Source organism: Alnus glutinosa, chromosome 4, assembly GCF_958979055.1.
Source record: "Alnus glutinosa chromosome 4, dhAlnGlut1.1, whole genome shotgun sequence".
NCBI classification, from domain to species: domain Eukaryota; kingdom Viridiplantae; phylum Streptophyta; class Magnoliopsida; order Fagales; family Betulaceae; genus Alnus; species Alnus glutinosa.
The window spans coordinates 19,847,637-19,872,236 of NC_084889.1; positions in this window are offsets into that span (position 1 = coordinate 19,847,637).

Consider the following 24,600-nt stretch of genomic DNA (forward strand, 5'->3'; position numbering starts at 1 on the left):
ATTTGTGTTCTCAACCATATGTAAGAATAATTCATCAATGCATAGTGAACTAATAATCCAAGTAAAATACATGAGAGAGCTGATATATCTTAGAAGGGACCAACCTGCTACAACCTCCAAAATTTTACTTATTTATTATTTTATTTAAAAACAATGCAATATGGAAATGACATCATATGCAAAGGCAAGATCAAACCTGTGTACGCTCAATGATGCCAATACAAAAAAATAGTCGTTCGACTTGCTTTTTCTGTCTTCCCCAAAAAGTACCTGCATAGTTCTCTCAAGAGACATAGGGGGCAAACACAACTGGTTCCTAGATTGCATATAACAATATGTCAAGTAAAATAAGCAATCAAACCTGATACCATAGGATTAGGAACCAAATCCTAGGCATGAGCACCCGATCCTGCTAGGCGCGTCTGTTCCCCCTCATGGGGTGACGATCCTTCTTGATCCAAGCCTGCCTTCTTGTGGGTGGTTGCTGGTATGACGTCATCATCCACTCCATCATAATCTGCATCCCGATAGGTGGCTCATTGTGGTGTTGATCAGCTTCCACCTTCTGTGGCCTTCTAAGGTGCTTGGCCGGTGTGAACCGCTGCTGAGGCCGCTGATGCTGAGATGCCTGGACCAAAGGAGTATGAGGCCAAGGTGCTTGATATTGATGCCTTGGTGCTTGTCTCCATGGTGCTTGATAAGGTGCCTGATGCCATGGAGTCTGATGCTGGGCCGTAGGTCTAGTGCCATAATGAGCCTGTCTGGACACTTCTTTCTTGGCTTTGGCCTTTTGTGCTTTCAGGAGGGAGCATTGAGGACGAACATGCCCACTTAAACCGCAGTGGTGGCATATATGAGGTCTTCTGATGGAATGAGGCTCCTTAGTGCCTGGAACATCATCGTTGACCTTGTCCTTCCCTTTATCTTCAACAGTGGGAGGAGGCTTAGAGACTGTAGGCTTCACAAACACAGCTTTTGAGGAAGAGGGAGCATCAGAAGAGGAAGCTACATACCCGAGACCAGTCTTGTCAGTTGGGCTTTTCTGGATGGACAGCATACGAGTCAACTTCTCATTGGTGACTCTCTCTAGCTGGAGCTGTATCTCTAGTAGCTTTTCCTTGAGCTCTTGTATTCTAAGCAACAATGAACTCTTCTCAGTTTGCAAATTGTTCAGATCATAGAGGTGTTGCTTACGACCTTCCCTCAACTTCTCATACTCTAAGTAGAGTGTCTTGTAGGCTTCCTTGAGCTCTTCTCCATTATCATTGTGCTCCGAGTAATAAGAGTCCTCTTCTTCAACGAGCGGAGCCAAAAAGGCTCGAAATTTCTTGGACTCTGGAGCTTTTTCTTCTGACTCATCACTGAGAGTCACATTATAAGCCTTCCCCTTGCCCTTCTTAAGATTCCCGCAATCGGCCCGGATATGCCTAAAGCCTGAGCATTCAAAACATCGGGGTCCTCTGGGATCTTTCTTCTTTTCTACCTCAGGTTCAGATTCTCTGGGAGGTTTCTTTGCTCTTTCAGAAAACTTTTCTTGAACCAATCATCTTTCATCAGTCTTCTGAAATTCTTGGCTAACATATCCACAGCTTTTTCTTCATCCTCAAAGTCATCTCAGATGAGGATTCTACCTTCTTCTTGGAGGCCTTTAGGGCTATGGTCTTCAACTTCTTGATCGGGGGTAGAGACAGCTCATATGTTTGAAGATCATTTCTTTCCTCAATGGTGGTCACCTTGATCCTGAAACGCTCAGGCAAAGATCTTAAAATCTTTCAGATGAGTTTTACATTCGAGATAGGTTTCCCAAGACACACCATGGAGTTTCTCAGGTCACTCATCTTGGAGTAAAACTCTCCAAAGGTCTCTTCTTCCAACATCTTAATTTCTTCAAATCTCGAAATCAACATTTGAAGTTTGACAGATTTAACAAGTTTCATGCCTTCATAAGTTGTTTCCAAGATTTGCCATACTTCTTGGGCTGATTCACAATTTGAGATTTTTACGAATTCAGATGGGAAAATGCCTGGCACAGAGCATGGAGGGCTTTATCATTTGAAAGGGGTGCGTTCTGCTGAGGGACTAGTTCAAGTGTTGTTTCCTTTGGTTTAGTCCAACCTGTTAGTTTTTGTGTTGGCTACATTCTGTTGGACAAAATCACTTCTATGTAATGTTGCTACTTTCACAGGGATGCTGCTTTATCTAGAGTCTACTCTTCAGCTATGTTCTTCGAGAAGATTCTGTGAAGTTTTCAAGGATTTATTTTGGTTCCCTGTCAGCCGTCTGGATGACGTGGTATTTCGTCCGGACGCTCATCAGTCAGCAACATCCGTCCGGATGACGAGATCTTTCCGTCCAGACGCCCATCAGTGTCTAGAAACTTTGAACAGTTCAAGGTTTCATCCGTCCGGACGCTCGGTCAAGCCGTCGAGACACCTTCCGATATTTTGGTCATAACGTGTTACTCAAATATCGAATTGGGACGAAATCGGCGTCGTTGGAAAGCTTAGAAAAAATGCTGTCAACTAACTATCCGGACGGCCACTAGAAGCATCCAGACGGACCCCGTACGAACAGAAAGATTTGCACGTCCGGACTTCCCTGCAGAAAATTCCAGAATTACTTTCCGGACAAGAGAAACTTGACCCGTCCGGAAGGCCTTGGCTCCCGTCTGGACGCACGTGTTTCAGACTTCATTTTGGACGCTTTTTTAGGTTTCCTAAGCCTATAAATAAGAGGCTTGAGGCATGCTTTCAACACAGAATTCGGTGGTAAATTCTCTACAGCTTAGAGACGTGATAATTCCTCTAAAGCCTTGCCAAATGTGTGATTTGATCAGCTGTGAAGTCTATCTTAGGGGTTGGCCCTAAGGTAAAGGATTCCATTGAAGACCCCTTCAGGTAGGAGACCTGGTTGGGAAGCGTTCGTGTTGGGTTACACGTTAGAGAGCAAGGTACGACCACTGCATCAGGGGTATGTGAGTGTTACTGCTTTGTATCTAGCTTTGTCTTCTGAATAGTGGATATCCTGGGTTTGGCTGCCCCGGAGTGGTTTTTGTTTTAACTGAGTTTTCACTTCGTCAACAAAATATTTGTCTCCTTTAAATTCCGCATTTAATATTTTGTTGCACACTGTTCACACACACTGTTAAATTTAGAAGTCCATTTATTTTTCAATTGGTATCAAAGCAGGTACACTTTGTTTAGGATTTATTTCCTAAGTGTGATCCTCATCTCTTGTGACTTCTATTTTTTTACTACACCTTTTATCATGAATTCTTCTCAGTTTTCTAATGAAGATTTTGATATTAAGCTCTTTAAGGTTTTTGATAAATTGAAGAATGCTCAACATTCTAAAGAGCTTAAAAAGGTAAAGCAAGAAAAAGAGTCTTTGATTGTTCAGTTATCTGAATCTCATGCTTTGATTGACTTTTTGAGATATGAGAATACCATGTTGTTTGACATTATTGATACACTTGAGAATAAATTAAAAGAATCTGAAGATCTCCTGAAAAAATTCTTAAGTGATAATTTGAAAAGCATCCTGTGTATTCATTCAGATATTTCGAACAAGCCTGATTTGACTGCTGATTTAAATACTTCTACTTCACATGCTTCTGATTCTGAATTAGACTCTGTTGGTATTAAGCATGTGATAGTAGATGCAGCTTGTTCTAAAAATTCTTGCTTAGATAAATGTGTGATGCCTAACTCCAAGGATTCAGGAACACAAGGTAAGTTTGTTCCTATTTGTCATAATTGTGGGAAAATTGGTCATATTAGACCAAATTGTGTTGTGTTAAAATCTCACAGACCTTGGAAGAAGTAGGAGGACTCCAAAAAGGGCGTTATTGAGAAAACCTCTTCAGATAAATATGTCCCGCCCCATAGGAGGCATATATCTCAAAAAGGTAAGGATTTTGTTGTTTGTGAAAATGCTAATCTTAAATTTGCAGAGCCCTTCAAGAAGCATTTCAGCAAACGAAGTCAGCCTACCTGCTATCATTGTGGTGTCTCTGGACACATCAGGCCACACTGTCCTCAAATCCAACATCAGCAGCCTCGGATCAGGAAAACAGAACAAAAGACAGGTAAGTCTAGCTCTAAACCTTCTAAGCCTCATCATGTTTTTCGGCAACAACGGCATTATCCCCAAAGGGATTCTCCCTCATGCTATCACTATGGTAAGTATGGCCACATCAAAGCCGAATGCTTCAAAGTGAAGCCTTACAAGCCCAAAAAGAATCAGACCAATGAAGGGCTTGTCAACATGATGAAGAATGTCCTAGTCAGACTGATCAATTGGGACATGGCTCACACCCCTGCCTCACAGGTAAAGAAGGTATGGGTAAGGAAGGATGAGACAATTCACCCCTTAAGGGGGAGTGGACTCACCTAGTAGGTGAGGTCTCCCATGCCTAGGATTTTGGTTCCTAAATCCTAGTGCATGTCAGGTATGTTTGCATTGCATTGTTTATCTTGTCATATCGTACTCATGCCTTGCATTCTGTTTGAGGAACCGTTTATTTTATCCCCATATTTTCTCTTGTTTTCTTGAGAAACATCTGCATATATTTTCTTTTGGGGATGACAGTTGAAGCACGTCGGGCGGCTGCTTTTCTGTCTTGGTATTTCTTAAACCTCTCTCCATGAGGACAGGTTTGGTTTACCTTACATGCAGGAATTAGATGTCATTTCCTTCTCTGAGCATGTGTTTGTTGTTTTTCTGTTTATCGGTTTTCAACAAAAAAAAAAATAAAAAATATTTGGGGAGAAGATGCGGAACTTTATTTCTTTCTTTTGATAGCTTTTCAGATATTGCATGTGTTTTTGCCTGATATCTCAGTTCATTGTTCATTGATTAAATATGCTTATATATGATTGAGAGTTTATGCATGATATCTGCTAAGTTTTCCTGTTGCATCTTAATGATAGATAGTTACTTTCCTCATGCGATGAAAATGTGCACTATTTAAGACTCCCCTAAGGTACATCTTTTCCTTCTCTAACTTTTAGCTTCTAGAAATTCTAGATAAGAGAAGAGGTCTTTGATTAAGATAGTCAAATTGACCACATGCTAGTTGAACCTAGAGCTTAAAAATTCTGGCACTCTCTAGGTTGCAGCACCATAAGAATCAAGCAGTAAATCATATGCATTATGCGCTTTTAAATTGTATACTCACTGCTTATGTGCTGAATTTGCTATATGCCTTGCCCTCTACGTGCAAGTAAAAAATTTACTTTGTCCTTCATGGTACAAGTAAAACAATTAGGTGCTGCATCTTAGGGGGAGTGTATCAAATGAGGGTGGCTAGGCCCTAGTAAGATAAGGTTTGACTTTTGGCTGATCTTTCATTGATTTTCTCTCTTGTTTGGAAAATCTGGTTGCTTTTTGTCATATCAGTGAATTTCATACCTTATTGAGAAAGTCTTCACACACACACACGCATTGCATGAGTTGAGTAATCTATTTAAAATTTCTATTTGCAGGGAAATTTGTGCTTATTGAATACTTAACTCTCATTTATATCTTTACATATTTTTGCAATGCTATTTGATTGTTTTATTAGTTGATTATACATGCGTGTTCTGAAGCTAACTTTTGAGAAAAATATTTTTCTGCAAATTTTTCTCCAGTTTCAGATTTTCAGTGTGAAGCGTCCGGATGGACCTACTCTTACATCCGTACGAGTGCAGTCTTGCCATATGCTGACCTAGCAGTAATCCGGATGGTTAAGTGACCCATCTGGATAGGATCTCTACAGGTTTAAGACTTGCGTCTCTTTCTCTGCCATACACACATCTTTGCATTTTTATTGATTTATCATGGCATCTTATGTGTTTTTCTCGTGGATTTCACCCGAGAGTTTGGCATTTTTTGCACATCTCTTTTCATCACATGATCTCATTGTGTTTTCCGTTATTCTTTTAAGTCTTTGTGATTTTAGAATATTGGAATATTTGTTGGGATCTTCTCTTGAGAAAGTGTGCATGAAAATCCTTCTCTGTCTGTGTGTTGGGCTGATCATGATATATTTATGCCTTATGAGTAGCTGCATTGCTTATATTTCTCTTTGGCATCCATTTGACAGCCGTGCTAAATACCACATTATGTTTGGAACTAACAGGATCTAATGGTATTTTTGGAGATATTTCTGATTGGTTTTTCAGGAATACGACATCCAGCGGCTCGCAGCACAGTGATTGACAGATGCATCCTTTGGAAAACTGACTATTGTTGAAGTCGGATGTTCAATTTCCAAAGGTCTTGGGATTTGATACTTGGAGGATTTCTGTTCCTCTTTTTTGGGCCATTTGCAGACATTTCTCTACTTTCCTATTGTTTTGGATTTTAGAACGTTTTTGTCTGTGGATATTATTACTCCGTTTACCCTTGTCCTTCTGAGACATTAAGGGGGAGTAATTGTTGTGTGGTTTTTCTCATTACTCTATTTTACCCTTTGTCCTTTTGTGACAAAAAGGGGGAGTAATTGTTGATTTGGACCGGGATTGTATTTTTAACCGGTCAAGTGATTTTTGTCCCAGAATGGCCAAAGGGGGAGTTTGTTAGTTTTTGTGTTGGCTACATTCTGTTGGACAAAATCACTTATATGTAATGTTGCTGCTTTCACAGGGATGCTGCTTTATCCAGAGTCTACTTTTCAGCTATGTTCTTCGAGAAGATTGTGTGAAGTTTTCAAGGATTTATTTTGGTTCCCTGTCAACCGTCCGGACGACGTGGTATTCCGTCCGGACGCTCAACAGTCAGCAACATCCGTCCAGACGACGAGATCTTTCCGTTCGGACGCCCATCAGTGTCTAAAAACTTCAAACAGTTCAAGGTTTCATCCGTCTGGATGTAATGGCAAATCGTCCGGACGCTCTTCAGAGTTCGAGAAGATCCCAGTGTTCCAGTGCATCCGTCCGGACGACATGGCTATACCATCCGGACGCCATTCACTGTTTGACAAGCATTAGGGATTCCGCCTCAAGACACAGTTATGGGAAAACGGCTGCTATCGTCCGGACGATGTGTGATCCCGTCCAGATGATGTCCTCTATAAGGCAAGAACGTGCATACCAAGTTCAACCGTCCAGACGATCAAGCTTCATATATGGAAATTGTGTGCACCAGTTCAACCGTCTGGATGTTAGCATTCAAGGTCTGGACGCTCCAAGCCTTATTATGGTAATTTCGTGCGGTCGAAGTTCAACTGTCCGGATGCTAGGGCAACACCGTCCGAACGTGGCCTTGTTATGGGAGCCTTCAGTACTATTTTGGAAAGGCGGTTACAGTTGACCGTCCGGACGCTCGGTCAAGCCGTCCGGACACCTTCCGGTATTTTGGTCATAACGTTTTACTCAAATATTGGATTGGGACGAAATTGGCGTCGTTGGAAAGCTTAGAAAAAATGTTGTCAACTGACTATTCGGACGGCCACTAGAAGCATCCAGACGGAAAGATTTTCCCATCCGGACGGCCCTGCAGAAAATTCCAAAAATTACTTTCCAGACAAGAAAAACTTGACCTGTCCGGACGGCCCTGGCTCCCGTCCGGACGCGCGTGTTTTGGACTCCATTTTGGACGTGTTTTTGGGTTTCCTAAGCCTATAAATAAGAGGCTTGAGGCATGCTTTCAACACAGAATTCGATGGTGAATTATCTACAGCTTAGAGACGTGATATTTCCTCTAAAGCCTTGCCAAGTGTATGATTTGATCAGCTGTGAAGTCTATCTTAGGGGTTGGCCCTAAGGTAAAGGATTCCATTGAAGACCCCTTTAGGTAGGAGACCTGGTTGGGAAGCGTTCGTGTTGGGTTACACGTTAGAGAGCAAGGTACGACCACTGCATCAGGGGTATGTGAGTGTTACTGCTTTGTATCTAGCTTTGTCTTCTGAATAGTGGATATCCTGGGTTTGGATGCCCCGGAGTGATTTTTCTCTTAACTGAGTTTCCACTTCGTCAACAAAATATTTGTCTCCTTTAAATTCCGCATTTAATATTTTGTTGCACACTGTTCACACTCACTGTTAAATTTAGAAGTCCATTTATTTTTCACAACTAGTTTCAACAATACTCCAACAGTCAATAGATTTCAGAAAGAAACACATACATGCCTTCCAATAGCCGTAGTTCGTACCATCAAAGGCAGGAACAGAATTAAGAGTTTGAGACATTATGATCAAAAGAAGTCAAAAATAAATAACACTCAAGAAATTAATCTTCTCAGAGTGTACCAAGTTCTGATACCAATTGAAAATTGAAATTGACTTCTAAAAATAAAGTGTGTGCACAAGTGTCAACAAAAATTAAGCACAGCGGAAAATAAAAGTGTTAGTATTTTGGCCACATTTTGTGTTTGGACAAAATCACTTAAGTGTAAAGATGCTATAAACAGGGATTCCACTATTCAGAGTCTGCAAGTCAGAAGAATCCAAGTTCCCTGTCAGCCGTCCGGATGATCGAGCGATCCTGTCCGGACGCCCATCTGTCCACTGTTCCATCCGTCCGGACGCTAGACAGACCAGCATCATCCGTCCGGATGAAGTGTTCATTCTGTCTGGCCCCCATACCGTATCGAGAAGTTTCTATGCCAGCTTGCATCCGTCTGGACGTTTCAGCATCACGTCCAGACGCCTCCCAGTACTCGATTAGTTTCTGATTTCTTTCCAAGTTCCAAGAAAGGGAAGATCAATCAACCGTCCAGACGATGTGGTATCCCGTCCGGACGCGCGTCTCCTTAAGGCAAGAATCGCAATTTAAATATGACCGTCCAGACGTCTGACAGCTATGGTCCGGACGCTCATGCATCAAAGAAGGAAATTTCCGATACGACTTCAACCGTCCGAACAACTGCCTATCATGGTCCGGACGCGCGCATTACCGATATGGAAATTGCGTGTTGAAGAATAGCCGTCCGGACGCTCATCCCCCATGGTCCGGATACTCGAGAGCCTTATAAAGAAATTACTTGCAGCGGACGTGTGACCGTCCGGACGATGTGCCATCCCGTCCGGACAATGCCCTTAAACAGGAAAGATTTCACCGCAAATTTTTTGAAAAATCTTGTCGCACAGTTGTCCGTCCAGACGGCCCATGTCCACCGTCCAAACGGTGCCCAGGTATATTTTGCCTGACGCTCATTTGAGCCCCCAGCCTATAAATAGAGGCCCCTGGGCACTGAGAACTGCAAGAATTCGGTATTGAATTCCACTACTGCTCAGAGACGTGATATTTCCTCTGAAGCCCTTTTTCAAGTGTGCTGTTGCTGAGCTACAGTTGAAGTCTATCTTAGAGGTCGACTCTAAGGGAAAGAGTTCCATTGAAGACCCCTTCAGGTAGGAGAATCTGGTCGGGAAGCGTTCGTGTTGGGTTACACGTCAGAGATCAAGATACGACCACTGCATCGGGTATATGTGAGTGTTATTGTCTTATATCTAGCTATGTCTTCTGAAAAGTGGAATTCCTGGGTTTGGCTGCCCCAGAGTGGTTTTTATCTTAACTGAGTTTCCACCTCGTCAACAAAAATCTTTGTGTCATTTATTTTCCGCTGTGCTTATTTTTGTTGACACTTTGTGCACACACTTGTTGTTTATCTTTAGAAGTCAATTTCGTTTTTCAAAAAGACACACAGATTTTTGTTAACGAAATGGAAACTCAATCAAGAGAAAAACCACTCCGAGGCAGCTAAACCCAGGAATTCCATTATTTAGAAGACAAAGCTAGATACAAGATAGCAACACTCACATTAACCCGATGCAGTGGTCGTACCTTGCTCTCTAACGTGTAACCCAACACGAACGCTTCCCAACCAGGTCTCCTACTTGAAAGGGTCTTCAATGGAATCCTTTACCTTAGGGCCAACCCCTAAGATAGACTTCAGATGTAGCGCAGCACACTTGTAACGGCTTCAGAGGGATCTTGAACTTCTCTGAGCTCTTGTGGAATTCAATACTGAATTCTTGCAGTTCTCAATGCCCAAGGGCCTCTATTTATAGGCTGAGGTGCAGAATGGGCGACTGCAGTAATATGTATAGATGCCGTCCGGACAGACAACAGTGCGACAAGATTTTCCAAAAATTTCGCTGAAAATCTTTCCTGTTTAAGATCCGCATCCGGACGATGAGACACTGATGTCCGGACGGTCGCATGTCCGCTGTAAGTAACTTCCATATAAGGCTTTCGTGCGTCCGGACCAAGGGGGATGAATGTCCAGATGGCTGAACTTCAACACGCAATTTCCATATCTGCTATGCGAGCGTCCGGACCATGAGAGGCAGACGTCTGGACGATTGAAGTCGAATCGGTAATTTCCTTAACTAATGAGCGCGCGTTTGGACCAATTCTGACTGACGTCTGGACGGTGGTATTTGAATTGCGATTCTTGCCTTATTTATGAGCGCGTCCGGACGGGAAACCACATCGTCCGGACGGTGTATCAATCTTCCCTTATTCTGAACTTGGAAAGAATCTGAAGCTGATCGATCATCGATAGACGTCTGGACAGATGATGCTTGTCTATGTGGCATCCGGACAGTATGGCATGTCGTCCGGACGGATGGAACAGTGGTCAGATGGGCGTCCGGATGGGATGGCTCGATCGTCCGGATGGCTAACAGGGAACTGAAATCTTCGCAGTACAAAGTCTTCTGAGAGAGCTCTGAATAGTGAAATCCTTGTTTACAGCATCTTTTCACATACAAGTGATTTTGTCCAAAACACAGAATGAAGTTAAAATACTAACAAACGCGACTCTCAGTAATGAGTCCGAAGAAGAAGAAGCTCTTGAGCAGGAGAAATTTCTAACTTTTGTGGCTCCGCATGTAGAAGAGGAAGATTCTTACTCAGAGCACAGTGATGATGGGGAAGAACTCAGGGAAGCTTATAAAATCATCTATGTAGAGTTCGAAAAGCTGAGGGAAGGTCGCAAGCAGTACATTCATGATCTGAACAGTTTGCAGACTGAGAAGAGTTCATTGCTGCACAAAATACAGGAGCTGGAGGAGAAGCTACTATAGACACAGCTCCAATTAGAGAGAGTCACCGATGAAAAGCTGACTCACATGCTATCAATCCGAAGAGTCTAACTGACAAGACAAGTCTCGGGTATGTAGCTCCTCCTTCTGATATTCCCTCTACTTCCAGGACTGTCTTTGTTAAGCCTACAGTCCCAGAGCCTCCTCCCACTGTTGAGGATAAAGGGAAGGATAAAATTAATGGAGATGTTCCAGGCACTCAGAAGCCCCCTTCCATCAGAAAATCTCCCATATACCATTAGTGCGGTCTAAGTGGGCTTGTCAGACCCCAGTGCTCCCTCCTCAAAGTTCAGAGAGCAAAGGTCAAGAAAGAGGTGCCCAGACAAGCAAATTATGGCACAAGACCTCTGGCCCAGCATCAGACTCCATGGCATCAGGATCCTTACCAGACTCCACGGAATCAAGCTCCAAGGCATTAGGCACCTTATCAAGCCCCATGGCATCAAGCTCCAAGGCACCAGGCGCCTGAGCATCAGTAGCCTCAGCAGAGATTTGTTCCAGCCAATCATAGTGGCAAATCCAAGTTCAACAAATCCAAGCATTCCACAAAGCCGCAGAAGGTGGAAGATGATCTATATTGAAGGGAGCCACCTATTTGGATGCAAAGCATGATGCTGTGGATGGATCAGTAAATGAAGTCCTGCCAACAACAACCCATAGGAAGGCAGGTTTGGATCAAGAAGAAGGAAGACATTCACCCCATGAGGGGAAATTGATGTACCTAGTAGGAGAAGGTATTCATGACTAGGATTTGGTTCGTAATCCTAAGGCATCAGGTTTGATTGCTTGGATTTTTATGTGTCATATCTTATACTTGCTGTGCAATCTTGGAACCTATGTGAAAATTATTGGACTTCTAATTAACGTTGTGTGTGAACTGTGTGCAACAAAATATTAAATGCGGAATTAAAAGGAGACAAATATTTTGTTGGTGAAGTGAAAACTCAATTAAGAGAAAAACCACTCCGGGGTAGCCAAACCCAGGATATCCACTATTTAGAAGACAAGACTAGTTATAAAATAGTAGCACTCACATACCCCTGATGCAGTGGTCGTACCTTGCACTCTAACGTGTCACCTAACACAAACACCTCCCAACCAGGTCTCCTACCTGAAGGGGTCTTCAATGAAATCCTTTACCTTAAGGCCAACACTTAAGATAAACTTCAGATCAGCGCAGCAACAGCACAAACAACAATGGCTTCAGAGAGACTTACTCAACACAATAACCTCACAATTTAACTTTCTAAGCACTAAGGAATTCAATACCGAATTCTTACAGTTCTCAAGCCTAGAGACCTCTATTTATAGGCTGCAGGTTCAAATGAGCTTCTGGCTTGATAAACCTAGGTGCCGTCCGGACTGTAGTCATAGGGTGTTCGGATTGACAACTGTGCGATCGACTTTCCAAAATTTTGTTGAAATTCTTTCCTGATTTGAGCCGCGTCCGGATGGTGGTGCCCTATCATCCAGACGGTCGCACTTCAACTGGACGCAATTTCCATATTAAGGCTTCGCACGTTCGGACCAAGGTAATGGTCATTCGAACGGTTGATTAGATGCATTCAATTTCCATACCAGTAGGTCGCGCGTCCGAATCATGAAGATTGGCGTCCGGACGTTTGGATTTTGAATGCGATACTTGCCTTATGGATGAGCGCTTCCGGACGGGAAGCCACATCGTCCGGAAGGTTGCAGCAGTCTTCCATATCTGTGTTTTGGAAAGAAATCCCATAGCTTGTTGAACACTGAGTGTCGTCCGGACGTGCTACTGAAACGTTCGGACGGATGGAAGCTAGAGCAGTTCGAAGCTTCTCAACACAGAGGAAGGTCAAGACGATATGTTTTCATCGTCTGGACGGAGGATGCTTTGGACAGTTGGGCATCCGGACGGTATATCACGTCATCCGGACAGCTGCACGGGATCCGTTTTCTCTAACTTGTAGACTGTGCAGAATATTCTGGAAGAACTATGAATAGCGAAATCCGTATTTAAAAGCATCATTACAAAGAAGTGATTTTGTCCAACAGATTGAAGCCAATTACAAACTAACAAACTCCCCATTTGGCCAGTCTAGGACAAAAATCACTTGACCGGATAAAAATACAATCCCGGTCCAAATAAAAATTACTCCCCCTTTTTGTCACAAAGGGACAAAGGGTAAAACAGAGTAATAAGAAGCAAACACACCAAAAATTACTCCCCCTAAAGGTCTTAGAAGGACCAGGGTAAGCAGAGTAATATAATCCACAGACAAAAACTTTCTATAATCCAAAACAAAGGAAAATAGAGAAGAGTCAGGAAGTGGCCCAAAAGAGAGGAAAAATATCCTCCAAGTACCAAATCCCACTAATCCACTGAAATCAAGTAACAGGAAGAAAACCATATTAAAAGCTGGATTTGTACTACTTCGGCTTCTAGCTCCGGAAGCTAGGAACCATGGACTAAAAAATCTTCAGTCACTTGATTTTGCAAGGCCTGAATTTGGTTATCTGCAGATGGACATCCTCTAAGCAACTGGTCTGCAACATAAATGAGGAGATTCACCACTGAACCTCTAACTGATGCAGATCTGAGGGAGATGCTACTGAAGGCTATGCATGAGTTGGGAAAAAGCTCATCTCAAATCCCAAGACCTTTGGAAATTTTGAACTTCTGACTTCAACAACAGTCAGTTTTCCAAAGGATCCATCTATCAGATATCGTGTTGGGAGTTGCTGGACGACATATTCCTGAAAGGATTTAACAGAAATCTATCCAAAAATAACACCACAAGGAAATATTAGTTCCTGTTTGTTCCAAAAAAAAAAGTGGTATTATGACAACTTGCAATTTGGATGCGCATGAATCAAAAGCAAATATACTAGCACGGATATAACAATATCCACCCAACACACAGACAGGATAGGATTTTCATGCACAATATCTCCAGATAGTATTCCAATCAACAAATATTCCGATATTCTAAAAGCACAAAAACTTAAAAGAATAATGGAAGACACAATGAAGATCATGGAATGAGAAGAGATGTGCAAAGAATGCCAAAATCTTTGGAGAAATCCGCGAGAAAAACACACAACATGACATAATAAAAATGCAAAGATGTGTGTATGGCAGAGAAAGAGACGCAAGTCTTAAAACTATAGAGATCCTGTCCGGACGTGTCACTTAACCGTCCGGATGGCTACTACTAGGACAGCGTACGGCAAGATTGTGCTTGTCCGGACGTAAGGATAGGTCTGTCTGGATGCTTCAAATTGAAAAACTGAAACTGGAGAAAAATTTGAAGAAAAAATATTTTTCCCTAAAGTTAGCTTCAGAACACTCATATATAACCAATTGAAAAAGTAGTCAAATAGCATTGCAAAAATATGCAAAGATATAAGTGAGAGTTAAGTATTCAATAAGCACAAATTTCCCTGCAGATAGAAATTTTAAATAGATTACTCAACTCATGCAATGCGTGTGTGTGCGAAAGCTTTTTCAATAAGGTATGAAGTTCATTGATATGACTTAAAGCAACCAAATTTTCTAGACAAGAGAGAAAATCAATGAAAGATCAGTCAAAAGTCAAACCTTATAAAGTATTAGGGCCTAGCTATCCTCATCTGATACACTCCCCCTAAGATACAGCACCTAATTGTTTTACTTGTCCCATGAAGGACAAGGTAAAATTTTACTTGCACCATGAAGGACAAGGCATAAAGCTAATTCAGCACAGAAGCAATGAATATAAGCATATAGCACATAAAACTGAAGAATTACTGCTTGTTTCTTGTTGGTGCTGCAACCTAGAGAGAATGCTAGAATTTTTAGGCTCTAGGTTCAACTAGCATGTTGATCAATTTGACCATCTTATCAAAAACATCTCTTTCATTAGAATTTCCAGAAACAATAAGTCAGAGAGGAAAATGATGCACCTTAGGGGAGCCTTGCATAATGCACATTTTCATCGCATGAGGGAAGTAACTATCTATCATTAAGATGCAATAGGAAAACTTAGCAGATATCAGACATAAACTCTCAATCATATATAAGCATATTCAATTAATGCATAATGAACTGAGATATCAGGCAAAAACATATACAATATCTGAAAAGCTATCAAAAGAAAAAAAAAAAAAAAAAAATTCTGCATCTTTTCCCCTAATTTTTTTTTTTGTTGAAAACCAATAAACCAAAAAAAACAAAGACATGCTTATGGAAAAGGAAATGACATCTAGTCCCAACATGTAAGGTAAAATCAAACCTGTCCTCAGGGAGAAAGGTTTAGAAATATCAAGACAGAAAAGCAGCTGCCCGACGTCCTTTTAACTGTCATCCCCAAAAAATATCTACAGAAGTTTCTCAAGATAACAAGAGAAAATATGGGGGATAGAATAAATGATTCCTCAAACAGAATGCAAGGCATGAATAAGATATGACATGAAAAACAATGCAATGCAAACATACCTAACATGCACTAGAATTTAGGAACCAAAATCTTAGGCATGGTGAGACTTCACCTTTACTAGGTGAGTCCACTCCCCCTCAAGGGGTGAATGGTCTCATCATTCTTGACCCATACTTGCTTGACCAGTGGAGATGGTTTGCGGGTCATGTCCATGTTGGCCATACTCCTTAGCATACCTTGCATTAGGCTTAGCAACCCTTCATAGCCATGGTTGCTAGTGGGCTTCTGCGGCTTTCTCTTGTAGCACCCTCATTTGTGCTTCCTTGATTTGCCACTCTAATAGGCAGGAACAAACTGCTGCTAATGTCGTGGACCCTAAAGTGTCGTAGGAGGCAGAGTGCCTGATGTAGCTCTTGTTGGTAGCTCCTTTTGAACCTTCGACTTTTGAGCTTGGAGCTGTGGACATTTGGGTCGAATGTGGCCGGTGACAAGTGGGCAAGCTTCTTTTGTTTGAATGCTTCTTGACATTCTCTGTAGAATTATGGTTAGCATTCTTACAAATAACATTGCTCTTACCTTTTATATGTCTCCTATGCGGAGGGACATATTTTGATGAGGAAGAATCTTCAACTTCACTTTTCCTAAGAGCAACCTGCTTAATCCAAGGCCTGTGGGATTTCAAAAAATAACAATTTGGCCTAATATGACCAATTTTCCCACAATTATGACAAGTAGGAACAAACTTACCTCGTGTTCCTAATTTCTTGGACTTTGGCATCACATGATTATTTAAGCAATAATTTTCTAAACAAGCTGTATCTACTATCACAAGCTTAATATCAATATAATATAATTCAGAATCAGAAGCATGTGAAGTAGAAGTACTCATATCATCAACAATTAAAGCAGGCTTGTTAGACATATCTAAATGAATACAAAGCATGCTTTTCAAATTATCACTTGAGAATTTTTTCAAAAGATCTTTAGATTCTTTTAATTTATTCTTAAGTGTATCAATAATGTCAAATAGCATGGTATTCTCAGATCTCAAAGACTCAATCAAAACATGTGATTCAGATAACTAAACAATCAAAGACATCATTTCTTGCTTCACCTTTTTGAGCTCTTTTGGAGAAACAATTTTATCCAATTTAGTAAAACTTTAGAGAGCTCAATATCATAATTTTCTTTAGATAACTGAGAGAAATCCATGATAAAAGGTGTAATCATGGATTAAGGATTCATGCCTAGGATTTGGTTCCTAATCCTAAGGCATCAGGTTTGATTGCATGAATTTTTATGTGTCATATCTTATACTTGTTGTGCAATCTTGGAACCTATGTGAACAGTGTGCAACAAAATATTAAATGCAGAATTAAAAGGAGACAAATATTTTGTTGACCATGTGAAAACTCAATTAAGAGAAGAACCACTCTGAGGCAGCCAAACCCAGGATATCTACTATTCATAAGACAAGACAAGTTACAAAGTAGTAGCACTCACATACCCCTGATGCAGTGGTCGTACCTTGCACTCAAACGTGTCACCTAACGCTAACGGAGAATTCGGTATTGTATTCCATCAGAGCTTAGACAGTTATTTGTAAGATTATTGGAGCTGATTTGTCTCTCAAGCCATTGCAAGTGTGTTGTTGCTGTGCTACAACTGAAGTCTATCTTAGGGGTTGGCCCTAAGGTAAAGGATTCCATTGAAGACCCTTTCAGGTAAGAGACTTGGTTGGGAAGCGTTTGTGTTGGGTTACACGTTAGAGAGCAAGGTACGACCACTACATCAGGGGTATGTGAGTGTTACTGCTTTGTATCTAGCTTTGTCTTCTGAATAGTGGATATCCTGGGTTTGGCTGCCCCGGAGTGGTTTTTCTCATCTTGAGTTTCCACTTCGTTAAAAAAATCCTTGCATCATTTATTTTCCGCATTGTTATTTTTGTTGACACTTTGTGCACAAACTTGCTATTTATTTTTTAGAAGTCAATTTCCGTTTTTCAATTGGTATCAGAGCTTGGTACACTCTGTTGAAATTTATTTCTTGAGTGTTATTATTTTGAATTCTATATTTTGATATGTCTCAAACTCTTAATTATGTTCCTACCTTTTATGGTACGAACTATGGTTATTGGAAAGCTCGAATGCGTTTCTTTTTAAAATCTGTTGACTGCTGGAGTATTGTTGAAACTGGCTGGACTAAGCCAGCAAATACAACCCTCGAGGCAGTCCCTCAGAAAAACGCATGGCTTTCCAATGATAAAGCCCTCCATGCTCTGTGGCAAGCACTTTCTCCATCTGAATTCGCCAAAATTTCAAACTGCGAGTTAGCCAAAGAAGCATGGCAAATTTTGGAAACAACATATGAAGGCACTAAACTAGTAAAGCCTGCCAAACTTCAAATGTTGATTTCAAAATTTGAAGAGATTAAGATGTTGGAAGATGAGACGTTTGGAGAGTTTTACTCCAAGATGAGTGACCTGAGGAACTCCATGGTGAGTTTAGGGAAGCCTATCTCGGATGTAAAACTCATCTGAAAAATTCTAAGATCTTTTCCTGAGAGTTTTAGGATCAAGGTAACCACCATTGAAGAAAGCAAAGATCTAGAAGAGATGAAAATTGAAGAGTTGGTGGGATCTCTTCAAACATATGAGCTGTCCTTCCCCCCAGTCAAGAAGTTGAAGACCATTTCTTTGAACGCTTCCAAGAAAAAGGTAGATGCTTCATCTGAAGATGACTCTGATGAGGAAGAGAAAGCTGTGGCTATGCTAGCCAAAAATTTCAGAAGACTAATGAGAGATGACCGATTCAAGAAGAAGTTTTCTGAAAAAGAGAAAAGAGCTTGAAGAGAGGCAGAACCTGAGGAAGAAGAGAAGAAAGATCCCAGAGGGCCCAGATGTTTTGAATGCTCAGGTTTTGGGCATATCCAAGTCCATTGCGGGAATCTTAAGAAGGGCATGGTGAAGGCTTACAATGTGACTTTTAGTGATGAGTCAGAAGAAGAAGCTCTAAAGTCTGAGAAATTTCTTGCCTTTGTAGCCCCACATGTCGAAGAAGAAGACTCTTATTACTTGGAGCGTAGTGATAATGGAGAAGAGCTCAAGGAGGCATACAAGACTCTCTACATAGAGTATGAGAAGATGAGGGAAGGTCATAAGCAGCACCTTCATGATCTGAATAGCCTGCAAACTGAGAAGAGTACATTGCTGCATAGAATTCAAGAGCTCGAGGAAAAGCTACTAGAGATCCAACTCCAACTAGAAAGAGTCATTAATGAGAAGCTGACTCATATGCTGTCTATACAGAAGAGCCTAACCGACAAAACGGGTCTCTGGTATGTAGCTCCTCCCACTGACACTCCCTCTACCTCCAAGACTGTATTTGTCAAACCTACAGTCCCAGAGCTACCTCCCACAACGGAAGATAAAGGGAAGGACAAGGTCAATGATGATGTTCCAGGCACTCAGAAGCCTCATTCCATCAGAAGACCTCCCATATGCCATCACTGCGGTTTAAGTGGGCATGTTCATCCTCAGTGCTCCCTCTTGAAAGCACAGAAAGCCAAGGCCAATAAAAAGTGCCTAGACAGGCTAATCATGGCTTCAGACCTGCGACCCAATATCAGACTCCGTGGTATCAGGCTCCCTATCATCAAGCACTAGGATATCAAGCTCCTTGGACTTATGCACTGCGATACTAGGCATCTCAGCATCAGCGGCCTCAGTTTCGATTTGTACCAGCCAATCACAATGGCAACTTCAAGAACAAATCCAAGTAGTTTAAAAGGCCTTAGAAGGTGGAAGAAGATCAGTACCACAGGGAGCCACCTATCTGGATGCAGAGCATGATGGAGTGGATGATGAAGTCCTGCCAGCAACCACCCACAGGAAGGCAGGCTTGGGTCAAGAAGGACGATCACCCCATGAGGGGGATCAGACGCACTTAGCAGGTTCAGGTGTTCATGCCTAGGATTTGGTTCCTAATCCTACGGCATCGGGTTTGATTGCTCATTTCACTTGTTTTATTTTGTATGTAATCTAGGAACCAGTAGTGTTTTTTTTTGCCCCCTATTTCTCTAGAGAGAATTTTGCAGGTATTTTTTTGGGGAAGATAGAAAAAGCAGTCCAGCGACTGTTTTTCTGTATTGGCATCATCAGGTTTGATCTTGCCTTGCATATGAGGTTAATTCCATATTACATTTTTTAAAAAAATAAAAAATAAAAAATAAAAAATTTGGGGATAATTTGCAGGATTTCTCTTTTGCTTGGCATATTAGATATTGCATGTGTTTTTCACTTGATATCTCAATTCGTTGTGCATTATTCTACTCTGCTTAGATATAATTGAGAGTTCATGACTATAATCTGCCAAGTGTTTTCCTGTATATGCAAAAGTAGGATAGCTTCTTTTCTCATGCGATGAAAAATGTGCACTATCCACGACTCCCCTAAAGGTACATCTTTCCTTCTCTGACTTTGTGTTTCTAGAATTTTTGGATAAGAGAAGAGGTCTTTGATAAGATGGCCAAATTGACCACATGCTAGTTGAACTTAGAACCTAAAAACTCTGGCATTCTCTCTAGGTTGCAACACCATAAGAATCAAGCATTCAATCATATGAATTATGTGCTTTAATTGTGTGTTCACTGCTTATATGCTGATTTTGCTATATGCCTTGCCCTCTACGTGCAAGTAAAATGTTTACTTTGTCCTTCATGGTACAAGTAAAACATTTAGGTGCTGCATCTTAGGGGGAGTGTATCAGATGAGGGTGACTAGGCCCTAGTAAGTTATAAGGTTTTACTTTTGACTTATCTTTCCTTGATTTTCTCTCTTGTCTAGAAAATCTTGTTGCTATTTGTCATGTCAATGAAAGTCAAACCTTGTGGGTTAAGTCTTCACACACACACACAATGCATGAGTTGAGCTGTCTATTTGAATTTTCTATGTACAGGAAAATATTTGTGCTGATTAAAACCTCAACTCTCTTTTATATCTCTGCTTAGTTTTGAGATGCTCTTTGATTGTGTTATCAGTGGATTATACATGCGTGTTCTGAAACTAACTTGAAAAAAATTAGTTTTGAGATGCTCTTTAGTTTTTAGTTTTTTAGTGTCAAGCGTCCGGACGGTCTCTCTTGGCGTTCAGACGGTGGAGCTTAATCGTCTGGACGGGATCTGGTTACGTCCGGACGCGCGCGGCAACCAATGGCCAGAAGGTAAGGATAAAGCGTCCGGACGCGCGCGATCTGTCCGTAAGTTTCCGAGGTAGCGCACGTTGTGCTACAACTGAAGTCTATCTTAGGGGTCAGCCCTAAGGTAAAGGATTCCATTGAAGACCCCTTTAGGTAGGAGACCTGGTTGGGAAGCATTCGTGTTGGGTTACACGTTAGAGAGCAAGGTACGACCACTGCATCAGGGGTATGTGAGTGTTACTGCTTTGTATCTAGCTTTGTCTTCTGAATAGTGGATATCCTGGGTTTGGCTGCCCCGGAGTGGTTTTTCTCATCTTGAGTTTCTACTTCGTTAACAAAAATCCTTGTGTCATTTATTTTCCGCATTGTTATTTTTGTTGACACTTTGTGCACACACTTGCTATTTATTTTTTAGAAGTCAATTTCCATTTTTCACCCTATTTAAAAGCATCATTACAAAGATGTGATTTTGTGCAACAGAATGAAGCCATTTACAAACTAACACTATGTTATTTGCCCCATATTTCTCTTGAGAGAATATTCCAGGTACTATCTGGGGAAGACAGAAAAAGCAGGTCGGGCGACTGTTTTTCTGTATTGGCAACATCGAGCTTACTTAGGTTTGATCGTGCCTTGCATGCTTGTTGTATGATGTCATTTCCAAATAGCATGTTAAATATATATATATATATATATATATATATTGGCGGAGAAAATGCAGGAAATTTTCTTTTCTTTTCTTGGCATGTCAGATAGTGAGTGTGTTTTTGACTGATATCTCAATTCTTCATGCATTAATTAACTTTGCTCAGATATGATTGAGAGTTTTTGACTATATTTCTGCCAAGTTTTTCCTGTGTATGTAAAAGCTGGATAGTTACTTTCCTCATGCGATGAAAATGTGCACTATCTAAGACTCCCCTAAGGTACATCTTCTCCTCTGTGACTTTTTGCTTCTGGAAATTCTAAATAAGAGAGATGTTGTTGATAAGATGGCCAAATTGACCAACATGCTAGTTGAACCTAGAACCTAAAAATTCTAGTATTTTTCTCTAGGTTGCAGCACCAAAAAGAATCAAGCAATTATTCTTCTGAGCTCTGTGCTATATGCTTATATTCATTGCTTTTGTGCTAAATTAGCAATATATCTTGTCCTTCATGATGCAAGTAAAATTTTACTTTGTCCTTCATGATACAAGTAAAACAATTAGGTGCTGCATCTTAGGGGGAGTGTATCAGATGAGGGTGGCTAGGCCCTAGTAATTAATAAGGTTTGACTTTTGACTGATCTTTCATTGATTTTCTCTCCTGTCTAGAAAATCTGGTTGCTTTTTGTCATATCAGTTAAATTCATACCTTTTGAGAAAATTCTTCACACACACACGCATTGCATGAGTTGAGTAATCTATTCAAATTTTCTGACTACAGGAAGATTTTGTGCTAATTGAACTCTGAACTCTCTTTTATATCTTTGCGTAGTTTTGAGATGCTATTTGATTACCTTATCACTTGATTATACAAGCGTGTTCTGAAGCTGACTTTAAGAAAAATATTTTCTGCAAATTATTCCTCAGTTTCTATCTTTTTAGTGTGAAGCGTTCGGACTGTCTCTCCTTGCATCCAGACGGGTGTGGCTCAGACTGTCGGACGGTAAGGTTACATGTTCAGACGCGCGCAGCTTGTCGCATACTTATGTGGCAACATGCGTCCAGACGGGTTAATGAGCTGTCCGAACGGGGACCCCACATGTTTTAAAATCCCTAGCCACCGCATACCCCACTCATTTCTCTTAAAAGTTTGTCTTTTTGTGCGATATTCTCGTGGGTTAGTGCAAAATCTCATCTCTTTTTGTCCTTTTGTGCATTACTCTCTTCATTCCAGGTAGTTTTTCAAGGTAACTTTTTTTTTTCCAGTATTTTGATAACTGTTAGAATATTGATTATTTTGGGAATTTTTTTTTTTGAATAAAAATTGCATGTTTGTGATATCTACTGTGTTGGGATCTTTTGTTTCCATAGTATTTTGGACAGTATTGTGTTTTTACAGGGTTTAATTTTTGGAAAAGTCTAATTTTTGGCAAATCTGATCTATTTGTATTATTTTTGGCAAATCTTGTTGGTTATTTTTACATAAACATGTCTGCTAGCAGTCCACAATCCAGAGTCCGACAGAGGACAGACTGAGAGTTGGCAGCCCTAAGAGCCAAAATTTTGAACAAATCTGTCATTGCTGAACGGAACGTGGTTCGTACAGATATTTTGGTGAATCCTATAGACAGCATTCATGATAGCGCTTGTGTTGTGCTCAGCAGGCTGGTCAGATTGTTTTATGCCAATCTCGAGGTTCAGGATGATGACCGCAGGATGGTTCTTCAGTCCACTGTGGATGGGCATACTATCACTGTTAATCCTCAAATCATCAGTCAGTTCATAGGGGTGCTTGTTCTCCAGATCTCTGGTAGCCCGTACAATGAGGTAGTAATACCTCCTTCTCTGGATGATCTTAGAGAATTTTTTCATGCTGTCCCCAAAGGAGAGGAGCGCGCCACCACCATTAGGATTGGTGCCCTAACCGCATACTTGCCAAGATTGTCCAGCACAACCACTAGCCCGTTGTTAGGCGCAATGATCTGATACTGAAGATGGCTCAGTTTGTATATGCCATCAGTCTTCGCTTGCCTTTATGTCTGTGCAAGCATATTTTAGGAGTTATTTTGGAGGTTCGTGATGAGAGCAATACTAGTCTCCCTTTTGGCTGCCTGCTCACTCAGATTATTTTACAGTCAGGCATTAGCTTCACTGGAAAGCTGAAAATGAAGATTCAGGATCCCATCAGCAAGGAGCCGCTGATGAAGTCTAATGCCCAACTGAGGAGTGATGATCTGGATGATGCTCCACAGCCCCCTCCCATCCATGTAGCAGTCCTTAACATGGCATCCTCTTCACAAACTGCTCCTCCATAGTAGGATGCCAGCTATGCTCAAATTTTGGAGGCTTTAGCTACACTTCAGAGCGGTATGAACGCTATGTTGCTGACACTTTCATCTCTACAACAAGAGGTTCACTCGATCAACCTCGGAGTGGAGCAGAGCCAGCTGGACATCCAGGAGTGTCTCAGGCATCATCATCCATCCAACAGTGATGACGAGGACGATGCACCGATGGCAGATGCATCCTAATTTTTTTGTTTTGTTGTATTTTGAGACTTTACTATTTATGTTTTTGGATATTTTGTTTAAAACTCCTGGATATTATTACTCTATTTACCCTTGTCCTTCTGAGACATTTAGGGGGAGTAATTTTTGTGTGTTTGTTCTCATTACTCAATTTTACCCTTGGTCCCATTGTGACAAAAAGGGGGAGTAAATTTTTGATTGGACCGGGATTGTATTTTTAACTGGTCAAGTGATTTTTGTCCTAGAATGGCCAAAGGGGGAGTTTGTTAGTCTGTAATTGGCTACATTCTGTTGGACAAAATCAGTTCTATGTAATGATGCATTTAAACAGGGATTCAGCTATTCAGTGGCCTTCTAGAAGATTCTGCACAGTCTACAAGTTAGAGAAATCGATTCCCTTGTAGCCATCCGGACGATGTGATATACCGTCTGGATGCCCAACTGTCCAAGGCATCATCCGTCCGGACGATGAGAACTTTCCATCCGGACCTTCCTCTGTGCCGAGAAGCTTCGAACTGCTCTAGCTTGCATACGTCCGAACGTTTCAGAAACACGTCCGGATGCCACTCAATGTTCGATCAGCTATGGGATTTCTTTCCAAAAACACAGATATAGGAAGATCGCTGCAACTGCCCGGACGATGTGAATTCCCATCGGACACGATCATCCATAAGGCAAGTCGCGCATTCAAAATTTAGAAGTCCGAACGACAGTCTTCATGGTCCGGATGCACGAGCTACGTATATGGAAATTGCATACTTCAGATCAACCGTCCGGATGATCATTCCAATGGTCCGGATGCGC